Source organism: Hordeum vulgare, chromosome 5H, assembly GCF_904849725.1.
Source record: "Hordeum vulgare subsp. vulgare chromosome 5H, MorexV3_pseudomolecules_assembly, whole genome shotgun sequence".
Classification (NCBI taxonomy): Eukaryota; Viridiplantae; Streptophyta; class Magnoliopsida; order Poales; family Poaceae; genus Hordeum; species Hordeum vulgare.
In genome coordinates, this window is record NC_058522.1 from 574,850,255 (window position 1) to 574,865,882 (window position 15,628).

General features: G+C 50.3%; 1 pseudogene; it reads left to right on the forward strand.

The window, feature by feature from the left end:
- The first annotated feature begins 554 nt into the window (after positions 1 to 554).
- Positions 555 to 15,230, forward strand: LOC123394991 (annotated as a pseudogene).
- The last annotated feature ends 398 nt before the right edge of the window (positions 15,231 to 15,628 follow it).

Consider the following 15,628-nt stretch of genomic DNA (forward strand, 5'->3'; position numbering starts at 1 on the left):
AGATTTTCAGATCAAAAGATCCTTTGGTACATCATGCACGCTTGTGTGATCGTGCATAACATGATCATCGAGAATGAGTGTGATCAAGATTTAGACCACCCTCAGTATGAGCTCTTGGAACATCCCGTGCGAGTGCGGTGGAGTGCTGCGAGGATGGCCCGATTTGTTGCCTCCTATCATTGGCATTAGACGTGCCCAATCACATAATGATCTTCAGAAGAATCTAATCGAGGGGTGGTGGACGTGGAATGACCGACAAAACGAATGATGATTTGTATGTTTGATGTTGTAGTGTCCAACTATTTGTTGTATTGAAAGGTAAACTATTTATAAAAAAATGAACTATTTATTGTTGATTATTTTTATGTTTGATTTTAATTGGTTTCGTTTGGAGTGTAATATGTTGTTCGTGTTAGACGCGCGTCTGCTAAAATGGTTCTTTCGTGTAATTTTTTACGCCGGCCGATGAAGCCAGCATTTTCCCCGACATGCTAAAAGTCATTATTTTAATGATGCAAAATGTTTTTAGCGCGCGACGGTTGCACGGCTGTTAGAAATGCTCTTACTACTTGTTTAAGAACAGAGCTATAGGTATACACGCGTGACTGCTCGGCTATTCACGGACCATGTAATATAAGCACACACGCGGTAGGCGCGCGGTAGACACGGACTACACGCACAGTCACTAGTCACGGCTAAAAACCGTAGGTACGTCTGACGCGCCATGGGTGAGATCATAGCGGCGAACGAGCGCGGCAAGGAGTCGTCGTCCCCGATCGAGGAGGTGCGGCTGACGGTCCCCTCCGGCGACGACCCGACGCTGCCGGTGTGGACGTTCCGGATGTGGAGCATCGGGCTCTTGTCGTGTGCGCTCATGAGCTTCCTCAACCAGTTCTTCTCCTACCGGACGGAGCCGCTGGTCGTGACCCAGATCACGGTGCAGGTGGCGTCGCTGCCCATGGGCCACTTCCTCGCCCGCGTGCTGCCGCGCCGCAAGTTCCGGCCGATGCTCGACGGCGGGCGGCGGGGAGTGGAGCCTCAACCCGGGGCCCTTCAACATCAAGGAGCACGTGCTCATCTCCACCTTCGCCAACGCCGGCTACGCCTTCGGCAACGGCCACGGCTACGCCGTCGGGATCGTCGACATCATCCGCGCCTTCTACCGCCGCTCCATCTCCTTCCTCGCCGCCTGGCTCCTCATCACCACCACCCAGGTACGTCCGTGTTGGATCTCATCTCATTCAAGGACGCGTCGTCTATCTATCTATCTATCCCATTTCTTACTTAGCTTGTGTTGCATGCGTACGTGGCATCCAAATCCAAATCCAAATCAGGTGCTTGGGTACGGGTGGGCCGGGCTGTTGCGCAAGTATGTGGTGGAGCCGGCGAACATGTGGTGGCCAGTACCCTCGTCCAGGTCTCGCTCTTTCGGTCAGCACCACACTGCCCACTATACATACTGCTACCTTTTGCTGGATGAAAATCTTAAAAAATGCAATATATATATATATATATATCCCTATGTTCATGCGTGTATTACTCTCTCCGTTTTCAAATATAAGTCATTGGGAGCAGCTAGTCCACCGGCGGATCCATACTAAACATCCGCCACCCGAATGACCGTTCGATGTACACGCTCGTAGCCGTCCGATCTACCTGCTAGCACGCGGCTCAGTCGTTTCTCTCGACCAATTAATTCCTAAAGCAACGGTCTAGTTGCAGAAACAACGGATGCGTTGCGAAAACAATTTCTAAATCAACGTCTCCGATCGCGGTGGAGACCGCACGGCCGCGCACGGGGGCGGCATGACCTGAGGCCACTGGGGCGTAGCCCCTACTTAGCCAGATCGGATGGGGGGGGGGGGGTCCTCGGGGGCTGAGGGATGGTCGGAGATGGCGGCAACGACGCCGGAGGCGGCCGCCGGAGCTCGACTAGGTCGGGCCCGTCACTAGGGGCAACGATGGAGCTGGAGGCAGCTACGGGCTCAGGAAAGTGTTGCGAATGCGATGAGGTTACTCCGACAAGCAGAGGAGCTCAGGAGCTGGGATCTCAACAGACATGGCCATGGTCGGAGCTCGGGCTTGACGGCGAATGGTGCTGGAGAGGGAAACGACGATAGGGCTAGGGGGAAATGGATCCGGAGCTCACCGCGGAGCTTCTGGCGCAGACGGCAGGGTCGGGGCGCGCTGAATCCGGCAAATCGACGATAGCGAGACCCAACGACCGGCGATGACGGGGAGGACGGTGGCATTGATTCGGGGCCTTCGGGCTCGATTCCTCTGGAAGGAGGATGTGGTACTTACAACGTCTTTTAACCCGTGTTGCAAAAATTAAGACATGTTGCAAAAAATTACGACATCTTCTCACTCATGTTGCAAAAATTACGACATTTTCAGATCAGTCGGATGAACCCTATTGTTATCCAGTATTAGGAATGTTTGTCCTGAAACAGCAGCTGAGTTGCATGAAACTATCCTGAAACAACAAGTGAGTTGCAGGAAACCGTCCTGAAACAATAGGTGAGTTGCAGGAAAAACGAAAGCGGTTTTGGCAAACTATCCTGAAACAACAGGTGAGTTGCAGAAAACTGTCCTGAAACAATAAGTGAGCTGCAGGAAAAATGAAAGCGGCTTCGGCAAACTATCCTGAAACAATAGGTGAGTTGCAGGAAAAACGAAAGCGGCTTCGGCAAACTATCCTGAAACAACAGGTGAGTTGCAGGAAACTGTTCTGAAACAATAGATGAGCTGCAGGAAAAACGAAAGCGGCTTCGGCGAATGCGGGACGCTGTCGACTGTCTGATCAACACATGATCGAATGGCCACGGAGCCGGCAGACGGGCGCGCGTGATCAGCCGATAGAATGTAATCTTTTCTCTAAGTCATTTTAAAGATTTCACTAGATATATAGACGTATTTTAGAGTGTAGATTTATTTATTTTGCTTCGTATGTATCTTTTTCGTAAAATATTTAAAAAACTTATATTTAAAAACGAAAGAGATATTTTTGAAATTATCAATTATGTTTTTCAAAAATTTCAAACCCGAGCTCTGAGGAACAACAAAATTACATGCATTACTCTGCAGAGGCCGGGGCTTTCCTAACTCTTTAAATAATAATAATAAAATAGAATGATACTTAGCAGCAATAGCTTTCAAGACAGTTTTGACTTGGGAGCACATTTAGATTCCTTTGGCAGAAACAAATGGCGACGTACGCTTGGACGTGTACGGGCACCGGGCAGACGAATCGCTCTTGATTCAGAAATTGTGACGGAAAATTGGCGGTACGCCATGGGCATGATGTGGACACGCCGAGCCCCATGGCACACCCAGCTGCGACGCCTAAACTTACACCACACAATTTTGATGTGGGGGAAATGACACCGCACATTTGAAATTTGCGTGCAACTGGATGCATGAAGTGTTGTATTTTTGTGGTCCAGATCCAGAAAAGACGCTATCATGCCATTGTCACTGAGAGAGAACAGTTGCATCCACTGATGACTACTCCCTCTATTCTTAAATATAAGTTTTTTTTCTAGAGTTTTCACTCCGAACAAACATATGGATATATTTTAAAATATAGATTCATTTATTTCTTTGTGTATATAGTCTTTAATGAAATCTTTAAAAAAATTATACTTAGAAAGGGGGAAGTAGTATAGTCAGTAAACAACCAATTGTTATCCCGATGTGTCTTATTTTTTTAAAGACACTTAACACATATCTGTTATTTATTAAGAAAAACAAAACGGTACAATAAAAGAATAACAAGACACAAAAGACACTAGTTAAACATTTGATTTTTTATCATGGCAAATCAAACATTTTTATAGCAAATTATGTTTGCCGATGACAATTTTAGTTAGCAAGCACATAAAATTTGCCTCGGGTCCTTTTGTTTGCCACGAAATTATTGTGCACACAAACTAAATTTGTCATTCTCGCATCAAGATAAATTATCATATTGAAAAAGACTTTCGTCCCGCTTTATAGATAAAGCAACCGTCACATGAGCCAGCAAAGTACGATACAAGCGTAGGAGACAAGCCCCACCCCCCCCCCCCCCCACACACACACACACACACAAACGGAACAATCACACACAGACGCACACACAAGAATCTACAAATATGTTCTGCTGAGGGCACAACTCAACAACGCCAAAGAAATAAAAGGCATCACCAGCCGCTACAGCGTCGCCCAGGAGCTAATCCAGGCCCGGAAGGGGTGGCGGTAGCAGCGGAAGGATACGGCGCACCAAGCACCTAAAGCCAATAGTTATCCCGCCCATGGCGGTTGTCCTGGTTGCGGCTAAGTGGCTTCCCAAGCTGTATAAAACCATAGAGTTTGTAGATCGCGTCAGAGGATTGCCGGAGAGGAGACCGTTCAATAAACAGTTTGTTGCGGATCGTCAATGCTAACACCCCAATCACCCAGCCACCTAATGTGGCGTGAACCATGAGATGAAGTCCAGACTCGTCGAAGAGATCAGGGAAGTTGGAGTGGCACCACCTGCCCCAAGCACCTCCCTGAAATCGTCCCAAAGGATTTGGGCATTCACACAAGAGAAGAAAATCTGGTTGGAATATTCCTGGATGTCGCACATGGGGCAAATATCGTCCCCTGGGCTGTTGCGTTTGAGGACCTTCACCCCAGATGGAAGAGACCCGCATATCCATTATGAGATGAAAATCATGATTTTCAGTGGAAGTCTAATCGTCCAAAGGTGGACAAGCTGTGATGGTGCCCAGGTCATCGCGATGGCCTGGTATAGGGATTTAGTCGAGAAGCGGCTGTTCCCCTGGAGGAGCCAAGAGATGCGGTCCTCCTATAAATCCTCCTGTAGGCTAGGGGGGTTGCAGGCCAATGCACTCAAGCAGGTCCTCCCAGGCCGCCTGCTCAACCGGGCCAAAGGAGCGATGAAAGGCGATGCTCCTAACTCAATAAGGGCAGGCCAATTCACTAACAAGTGTGAGGAAACATAAATGGAGAACAGTTCCGGGAGACGGAGAACTATGTGATCATCTCCAAACCATCGATCGAAACAGAATAGGGTCGATGATACGGTCCCTATGGAGGTCGACGATACAATCCATAGGACAGGATGGAGCGGGATAGTCGGAGATCCACCCATTTGTTGGCAACATGCAAGGGGTTCGCCACTTTGATGATATCAAGCCAAAGTCCACCCTCGTTATTATTTATCCTCCATAGCGACTTGGTGGGGAGCGCGATAGTTCATGCGCTTGGAGGACATGATGCCAAGGCCAGCTTGGTCTTTAGGCCGACACATGTCGGCCCAACGCACTATGTGGTACTTCTGTGTACCATCCTTCCCGGCCTAAAACAATTTGGACTGGAGTTTTGCAATGTCTTGGTGGAGGGACTCATTCAAGCTATATAAGCTCATAATGAACAGAAGCAGGCTCGATAAGGAGGAGCCAATCAGGATGGTCCTAGCCTCCTTAGATAGACAGTGAGCCTGCCAGTGGGGTGACACAGAGTTGAATCTTGGTGACCACATGCCTAAGGTCAGACGTGAGTAGTCCCAAGTAGGAGGCTAGGAATGAACCTAACGACCAACTGAGGCGGTCCGCAATGCGCTGCTTTTCCTCCTTCGAGTATCCCAACACCATCACTTCACTCCTGGAGAAGTTGATGGTTAAGCTGGACATCTTTTGGAAGCAAAGGAGGAGGAGTTTGAGGTTACAGATGTCTAGATCCCGGACCCCTCCACCATAATAACGGTGTCATCAGTATATTGTAAGAGGGACACGCCTCCTAGGACAAGATGTGGGACAATGGCGTGGATGTGTCCAACATATTTGGCCTTATCAAGGATGGCCGCTAGAGCATGCACCACCATGTTGAATAGGAACGGGAAAAGGGATCGCCTTGTCTAACCGTACACCTAGTGGGGAAGTAAGGGCCGATTTCCCCGTTGATATTAATAGTGGTGCGGCCACTGTAGAGTAGTTGCATGACCCTCGTGATCCAATGGTCGTCGAAACCCTTCCTGATTAGTACTTCCCGAAGGAAGGACCAACGGTCATAAGTTTGATGAAAGTCAATCTTTAAGAAGACTGGTTTAAGGCGTTTACGCTTGACCTCGTGGAGGAACTCACGGAGGACAAGGACTCCATCCAGAATGAACAAGCCTTGGATGAAGTTCAATTGGTTTTGGTAGGTAAGTCGGTCCACTAGCAGAGCCGCCCTACTGGTGTGCACTTTCGCGAGGATACGAAAGATCACTTGATGACCATGATAGGTCTGAACTGACGGATGTCCGAGGCCCCTATAACCTTCGGGATAAGAGTGATGACCCCAAAGTTGAGTCTGGTTAGGTCGAGGATGCTGACATAAAAATCCTGGAACATGGACATCACCTCGTCCTTCACCACGGCCCAAAACATGTGGAAGAACCCAATCGGCAACCCGTCAGGGCCCGGGGCCGAGGATGAGTTCATGCTTTTGATCGTGTCAAAGACCTCCTCCTCGGTGAAGGGAACGAGCAAGGTCGCATTGTCGTTCACGAATACAAGGTGGGGGCCCATCCAGCTGTGAGTGGCTAACACAATCCCGTCACGTGCCTTCGAGGAAAAAAGCTCCCGATAAAAACCATCTACCTAAGGCTGCTCATAGTGGGAAGTAACTTAGCCAAGTAACATGCACATGTTACTGGTCTATGTTACTACCTCCATAGTGGGTAGTAACATTTGTGGGATGTCATATTAATTAGGATATAGACTCATTTTGTATTGGTATGTGTGATGTTACTGTAACATAGCTAGTTACCACAAGCACCTCTCTCCTCATTAACTCACTGCCACATAAGCAAATTTGCATTGTAATGTGTGATGTTACTACTATGTTACTCCCCACTATGGCCAGCCTAAGACCGGATCTTGCCCAGGTGTTGTAGCAACTAATTCCCACCCCATAGGAGGGGGATTGTGTAGCACCGTCAGCAGCCATTGGCAATCACGTGAAAAATGTCGTGTTAGGATTGCCCTGAAGTACCCATTTTTGGGTCCCTCGTTGGCGCCAATAGCATTCTTCACTAGTATAAATATCCATGAGCTCCTCGTCGAGGGAGTAGCGAAGCATCCAGTCATTCAGTGGGAGGTCAATACAGTCCGCCCGCATGTCAAGCACCTGGATGACTGCAAGCAGCTCCTTTTTTCATTCTCAAATGTATCGGCCAATGTTGCCCCCAACATTTCATGAAGTGCCTAGCTCTCTTGGCACAATATTGCCAAGAGTCTATCGCCGAGATCGCTTGATGGGGTTCTGCCCTAGCAACGCGCTACCGAGATTGGACAACCTAAACAAAGGCCTACTGCTGCAGCCAGAAGGCTTCGAAACGAAAGCGAGGGGGAGGGTTGCTCGTCGCATTATTTGGAGGGGGACATGGTCATAGACAATCCTCATAATAGCGCGTAGGGAGACAAGGGGGAAATGCAGTTCCTAGTTCGGAGACATAAATACTTGATATTTGATGCAAAAAGTAGGGATTATGTGTTTATTCGTCCATGTAAATCTCAGGCGTACACGGTCGATCTCACGGAATCCCAATCCGCAATGCAATCATTAAATTGCTGCATCCGAGGGTATTTAACCAGCGGGTTATTCTTTTCCTCCGGGTGGAGGACAAAATTAAAATCACCCCCACGACGACTGATAGAGAAGTGCCCGAGATTTTGCTATGGAGTTCCTCCAAGAACCCCGACGAGTTCCCATGGATTTTCCTATGGTGATGAACTCCCACTTGAAGTTAATGGACCGCTTGTACACCTTCATGCTAACGAAGAATTCACCATGGTCCATAGAGCTCACCTTAAAAGTGGCATCCTTCACACCTACTAGGATACCAACCGAATGGCCAGAGCTCCCACTAGAAGGGAGCCAATGCCTTACAAAAAGGTGGGTTCTAAGCCACTCAAGTTCCTGGAGGGAAAACTCAGATCACATCGTTTCCTAGATTGCCATGATATCGACAATTTCATCTTGCATGTACTCTATGATCTGGCGGCGACGACCATCTTGGCCGAAGCCTAACATGTTCCAGAATAGTGTCCGCATCAAGGTACCGCGAAGGGATCCCGGTTGCCCGTGGCATAGGAGGCGCTTTGGGCCCGAAGAAGGTAAATTGCACGTGAGCGGGTTCATCCACGTGATGGTGCCTCCTCCTGAGATGCAAGGCCAGAGTAGCTCATGGTGGGCTCGCCGACACGTGCAGCCACTCTAGAACTAGTCAGCGGGGCACGGGTAGCCGTGAGCTTTGTTGGGGAACGTCGCATGGGAAACAAAAAATTTCCTACGCGCACGAAGACCTATCATGGTGATGTCCATCTACGAGAGGATATTTGGATCTACGTACCCTTGTAGATCGCACAGCAGGAAGCGTTAAGAAACGCGGTTGATGTAGTGGAACGTCCTCACGTCCCTCGATCTGCCCCGCGAACCGTCCCGCGATCCGTCCCACGATCCGCTCCGATCTAGTGCTGAACGGACGGCACCTCCGCGTTCCGCACACGTACAACTCGACGATGATCTCGACCTTCTTGATCCAGCAAGCAAGACGGAGAAGTAGATGAGTTCTCCGGCAGCGTGACGGTGCTCCGGTGGTGGTGAAGGATCTACTCCTGCAGGGCTCCGCCCGAGCTCCGCAGAAATACGATCTAAAGGAAACACCGTGGTGTTTGTGGTCGGGCTGCCGTGGCAAAAGTTGTCTCAAATCAGCCCTAAAACTCCACTATATATAGGAGGAGGGGAGGGGAGGATTTCCTTGAGGGCCAAGGCCCCCTATGGTGCGCCGGCTAGGAGGTGGAGGAGTCCACCTCTAATCCTAGTCCAACTAAGATTGGAAGGTGGAGTCCTTCCCTTCTTTCCCACCTCCCCTTTTTTTCTCTTTGATTTTCTATCCTTGGCACATAGGGCCCTTTTGGGCTGTCCCACCAGCCCACCAAGGTCTGGTGCGCCACCATTAGGGCCTATGGGCTTCCCCGGGTGGGTTGGCCCCTCCCGGTGAACATCCGGAACCTATTCGTCACTCCCGATACATTCCCGGTAATGCCCAAAAACTTTCCGGTAACCAAATGAAGTCATCCTATATATCAATCTTCGTCTCCGGACCATTCCGGAACCCCTCGTGACGTTCGTGATCTCATCCGGGACTCTGGACAACATTCGGTAACCACACATATAACTCAACTATACTAAAACATAGCCAAACCTTAAGTGTGCAGACCCTGCGGGTTCGAGAACTATGCAGACATGCCCCGAGGTACTCCTCGGTCAATATCCAATAGCGGGACCTGGATGCCCATATTGGATCCTACATATTCTCCGAATAACTTATTGGTTGAACCTCAGTGTCAAGGATTCATATAATCCCGTATGTTATTCCCTTTGTCCTTCGGTATGTTACTTGCCCGAGTTTCGATCGTCGGTATCCGCATACCTATTTCAATCTCATTACCAACAAGTCTCTTTACTCGTTCCGTAACACAAGATCCCGTGACTTACACTTAGTCACATTTCTTGCAAGGCTTGTGTGTGATGTTGTATTACCGAGTGGGCCCCGAGATACCTATCCATCACACGGAGTGACAAATCCCAGTCTTGATCCATACTAACTCAACGGACACCTTCGGAGATACCTGTAGAGCACCTTTATAGTCACCCAGTTACGTTGTGACGTTTGATACACACAAGGCATTCCTTCGGTGCCAGTGAGTTATATGATCTCATGGTCATAGGAACAAATACTTGACACGCAGAAAACAATAGCAATAAAATGACACGATCAATATGCTACATATATAATTTGGGTATTGTCCATCACATGATTCTCCTAATGATGTGATCCCTTTATCAAGTGACAACACTTGACTATGGTGAGGAAACCTTGACCATCTTTGATCAACGAACTAGTCAACTAGAGGCTCACTAGAGACAGTGTGTTGTCTATGTATCCACACATGTATTTGAGTTTCCAATCAATACAATTCTAGCATGGATAATAAACGATTATTATGAACAAGGAAATATAATAATAACTAATTTATTATTGCCTCTAGGGCATATTTCCAACAAGCTTTCCATCGAGGATCTCCTTAGCACGCATCGCAACTATTTTATCTAAGAATCATTCAAAATCATCACAAGATGTTCTAAAGGAACATACTCTAATGAAGAGAAAGAGCACAGGGTAGTGTGATCATCAGAGGCCGAAGTACCAAGAAAATCCCGAGCCTCAGCCCGGAGCACGGCGCGCTCCGCGATGGATGGGGTCAAGGCCCCAACCGTCATGGCCAGGTTCGTGCACGCGCTTCTGCGAGATGCCATCACCGAGGTTGACGACGAGTGCCCCTTCCTGGAGCTAGATTTGTGAGGATGCCGAGGAGGGGGTGGGGGCCTGGTCAGGGTCACGCCATCTCCTCATGTGGACACTGCTACCTCGCCCAACAGCGAACAACCAACGACCTCGTCCAAAGCTGAAGGGCCTTGCACCGTCGGGGGCATGACAGGAGTAGCGGCTTCTATCTTCACTACTGGTAGGACGAGTGTGGGCATGAGAGCAGCCATGGAGGGGGCATGGAAGTAGACCATGGCTCTGGAGTGGCCAGGGTGAACGATCCCGTGATGTCGGGGGACGCGCTGCCACATGAATCCACCAAAGCGGCGTTGAGGCAGTTCTTCACCGTGCTCTACCCAGTCCTGAGGATAGGGCGACGACGATCGGGGTGCAGAGGGAGTGATCACCTGCATACTGATGCAGGAAGCATCGCTAGCTTGATCAGAAGCGAAGGGGGAGGAGCCCCGGTTAGGTGTCGGTGACACAGGGGAGCGCATGCAGTCGATCATTGCGTGCCCCAACAACACATTGGAGTTGTCCTCCTACACGGCGCCCCTAAACGACGTTGTAGCCCAAGAGTTGAGGGACGCGGTGGCGTCAGCAACCGTGACCTGTGGATCCTCACACACCATAGCCGGAGGGGGAGGGGGCGTCAGGCGCTGCCACCGCAACCTGAAGAAGATGAGCGACATCGGTTTTGGAGTCCCCCCCATGGGAATGAGCAGGTGGCTCCCAAGAGGGGGACCGACTATGTTCAGGGGAATCCTCCTCCTCATTATTGAAGGTGCGGGAGCGATGGCCTCGATGGCCTTGATGGTTGTCCTGGTTCTCCGAATCACGATCTTCAGGGATGCGGGCTCGACCTTGGTGGAGAGGTGGTTGCGAATAGATCCTCTGTTCATACCTGATCTTGTTGAAGAACACACGGACTATGGTACACATCTTGGAGGCGAGAACCATTACATTGACCCGGACCTCTTCATCTTTGTGTAGGGAAATCTCATCGACCACCATAACTTTGCTAACTAACTTTAACATATTGCGGATTACCCGCTCGTGCCTAGCGATGTCTGGGAGAACTTTGATGATGATTCACGCCGTGTCAAGATCGGCCACAGCTGTGGGGTGCTGAGATGTCGACGACCAACTTGTTCAATGCGAGGGTGATGTCCATGCTCCAGGTACACATGCCAAAGCTTGTTTTTCTAGGAAATATGGCACAAAACTTGCGGTCGGTGAGGGCAGAGACTTGCCAGTCCCATTCCACCTTGGATATGTGGTTGAGCTCAGCAACTATCAACGTCGAAGTGGCACTGCCCTTGCCTAGCACCGAGACTGTCAACAACAAGGAGGGGTTGGAAGGCTCAACCTTCGGGAGCTTAATATGGAAGAGACCAAGGCCCTCAATGCCATGACCATACATGATCAGCTCCTCGCCGACCGATCGGTCCAGGCATAGCACAGTAGGATGGCCCGATTCTTTGCAAACATAGCACATCGAGGGTTTCTTGCAAGAGATTTGGTAATGGACAAAGAACCCGCAATTGAAGTAGAGCACAACAGCGTCTGTGTCGGCCCTTAGGGGGGAGCCGCCCCCCACCAGCGGGGTTCACGACGTCCTGGTTGGCGGAGGAACAGTTTGGCATCTTCCGCTTCTTCTTCTTGGTGCCCATCTTGCCCCTGTTATTGGGGTTGTTGTTTGATGGGGGGAGCTGGGCTTGGTGCCGTGGCGACTGGTAGGAGCGACTAGGGGAGGATGCGAGGGCCGGTGACCTTGAATAGCATGGAGGGGAGGACGGTGAGTGACGGAAAGGTCTATGCCAAGCATCAGGGGAGCGAGGCCAGTCCCAGTTGTCTAAGCGCCTCGGAGATTGATGGTGGTCCCGGCTAGCAGCGTTGCTCCCCCCAGCCCCTCGGGCGGGAGCTCTAGAGCTGACATCGCAGGTCCTCCTTTAGGCGCTGGGCATCGGGTGGAGAGGCGTGCACGCTCGTAGTGCTCGTCGTAGCATCGCTTCGGGCATTGGGAGACGTCATCCCAATCGCGTGGCATTGCAACGACCGCGGTGAACAAGAGTGAGAGCGGCGATGGAAGGGGGATCGCGGCGGAGGGCACCAGCAGAGTGAGCAAAAGACGGACCTCGTCGGGAGCAGTGGGGGATCCTAAGCTAGGGTTCAAGATACCCTTGGGGAGCCAGAGCCACCTGATATGAGGAGAGGCACATCCACGGCGTGGAGCCGTCGCCTGGACCGTGGGACATCCTTCCAGTTGGGCCAGCGCCTCGACCGGACCGTCCTCGCCCCGAATAGGCCTATGCATGACCAGAGGGTCAGAGGCACTGCAGCCTAAGACCTCCACCGCCAGCTCACCCCGGGAGGACTGGCCCAACAAGTAGTCCAGGCAGCGGGAGACATGCTCCAGGGTTTCCCCATCTGCGGGGAGCCGCACTGGCGGTGGCGGTGAGTGCCCAAGAGCAGGAGCTGATGACGAAGAGATGGTGGCGCGACCAGGGTGGAACGACGCGAATGAGGCGAGGAATGGGCGGTAGAAACGGTCAATGACCGGGCGTGTTTGCAGGTGTTTAAGGGGCCATATTAGCCGTACGTGGGTGTAGATGTTGTAATGGACTTTGGCCAACCTCGACGCGGGGCAGGAACAATCCTGCCGCCATGCCGTGAGGCAACAGGGCCCACCTACAGTGCACGGTTTCGTTGAGGGCGCTGACTGTTTGTTATACGCAGTCTGTCTCGTGACACCGCGACGGTTGGTGTGATTTTTTCTGACAATTTTATTCTGAAATGGTCTTTTTAACAATTACGCTGGGCAGGTGGTTTTTGACTAAAATTCGATATTTTTCTATTTTTTTGATTTTACTGTTCATAGAGGGTGCCTAGGCTGTAGGATGGTGTTATACCTTTCTCATTTGACATTACGGATGAATTTATGTATGCACCAGGGCTCTGCACGAGAAGGAAGAATCTCCCAAGGGCTCACGGCAGATCTCCCGCTCCAAGTTCTTCCTGGTGGCGCTCATGTGCAGCTTTGCGTGGTACATCGTCCCTGGCTACTTGTTCCCGACGTTGACCTCCATCTCATGGGTATGCTGGGTCTTCTCCAAGTCCGTGACGGCGCAACAGCTCGGCTCGGGCATGAAGGGACTGGGCCTTGGAGCTTTCACTCTCGACTGGTCAGCCGTCTCCTCCTTCCTCTTCAGCCCCCTCATATCGCCATTCTTCGGCACTGCCAACATCTTCGTCGGCTATGTTTGCTTCCTCTATGTGCTTGTGCCCACGGCGTATTGGTGGATGAACCTCTACAACGCCAAGACGTTCCCCATATTCTCCTCACACCTCTTCATGTCTAATGGATCCGCCTATGAAATCACTGACATCGTGAACCAACAGTTCCAACTTGACACGGACACGTATGCAAAGCTTGGAAGGATAAACCTTAGTACCTTTTTTGCACTCTTTTATGGGCTCAACTTTGCCACCATTGCCGCAACCATCACCCACGTCGGCATCTTTTACGGGAAGTAAGGCCTCTCAATTAACTCTGTACGTACGCTGTGAATTAATACATGGGCGCGGTTTCTAAACTGATGGACGCTCGTTTCCGAGCTTCACACCAGGAGGAGCCTGACATCCACACAAAGTTGATGAGGAAGTATGACGACATACCAACGTGGTGGTTCTATACGTTGACGGTATTGTCGATGACAGTGTCTCTTATCCTCTGCACCGTCCTCAAGGACCAAGTTCAGCTCCCATGGTGGGGCCTCCTCTTCGCTTGTGGCATGGCCTTCGTCTTCACGCTCCCCATAAGCATCATTACTGCAACCACTAACCAGGCAAATATATTTTCGAATTTTAATGTTTCTCCATTATATTTCTCCTGCTCTTTCAAGATTTCTGCATGAAAAACTGACAAAGGCCTCCAAATTTTCATGTACAGACTCCTGGTCTGAATGTCATCACCGAATATGCAATGGGACTAATAGTGCCTGGATACCCCATCGCCAATGTCTGCTTCAAGGTATACGGCTACATGAGCATGTTGCAGGCAGTTGCTTTCCTCTCAGATTTCAAGCTCGGACACTACATGAAGATACCTCCCAGATCTATGTTCATTGTCCAGGTATCTAAACCACTAAATCTGCTCACGTTGTAAGCGAAGTGTGATATGCAGGAAGATAAATTTTCCTGACATTCGCGCACTATATATTTATCCAGGTTGTCGGTACACTGGTGGCCGCGACTATCAATCTCAGTGTGGCATTGTGGCTACTTGGATCCGTGGAGAACATCTGCCAGGACCAATTACTGTCACCAGACAGCCCATGGACATGCCCCGGTGACCGTGTCTTCTTTGATGCGTCAGTTATCTGGGGTCTTGTTGGCCCGAAACGCATTTTTGGGCCACATGGTAACTATGAAGCTCTCAACTGGTTCTTCCTCGTAGGGGCAGCAGGCCCTGTCATGGTGTACATCTTCCACAGGATATTCCCTAGCCAGAAGTGGATACTCATGATAAACCTGCCAGTGCTCATCGGCGCTACAGCCTACATGCCAGCAGCGACAGCCGTGAACTACAACTCGTGGCTGCTCATTGGCACCATCTTCAACTTCTTTGTGTTCCGGTACCGGAAGACGTGGTGGCAGAGATACAACTACATGCTCTCTGGCGCGCTCGATGCAGGGGTCGCGTTCATGGCTGTGCTGCTGTACTTCTCACTGACTATGGAGAACCGGACCGTCGACTGGTGGGGCACGGCCGGTGAGCACTGCCCTCTAGCCTCATGCCCCACTGCTAAGGGGGTAGACTTGGGCCCGGATAGTGCATGCCCTGTGTTCTAAGCTAAATCTGTTTCATATGATCCTTTCCTAAACATAATTAGTCATATGATCCATTCCAGTTGTGGTAGCGACTTTGCGTAGTACTCCCTCCGTTCCTAAATATATATTTTTTAGATGTTTCGCTAGAAAACTACGTACGGATGTATATAGATATACTTTAGAGTATAGATTCATTCATTTTGCTCCGTATGTAGTCTGTCGTGGGTATAAGTCTGACAGTAGAAGTGTAGGGTACGAAAGGATGGGCAGAGCCTTAGCTACGGCGAGGATGTATGAGTTCAGGCCCCTCTACGGTGGAGGTAAAGCCCTACGTCTCAGTGCTCTTGGGAGCTTAGTGTCGAGTGGATTATAAGATTACAGCAAGTGCCAACCCTTGCATCAGTGGGGAAGGGCGGCTTATATAGAGTG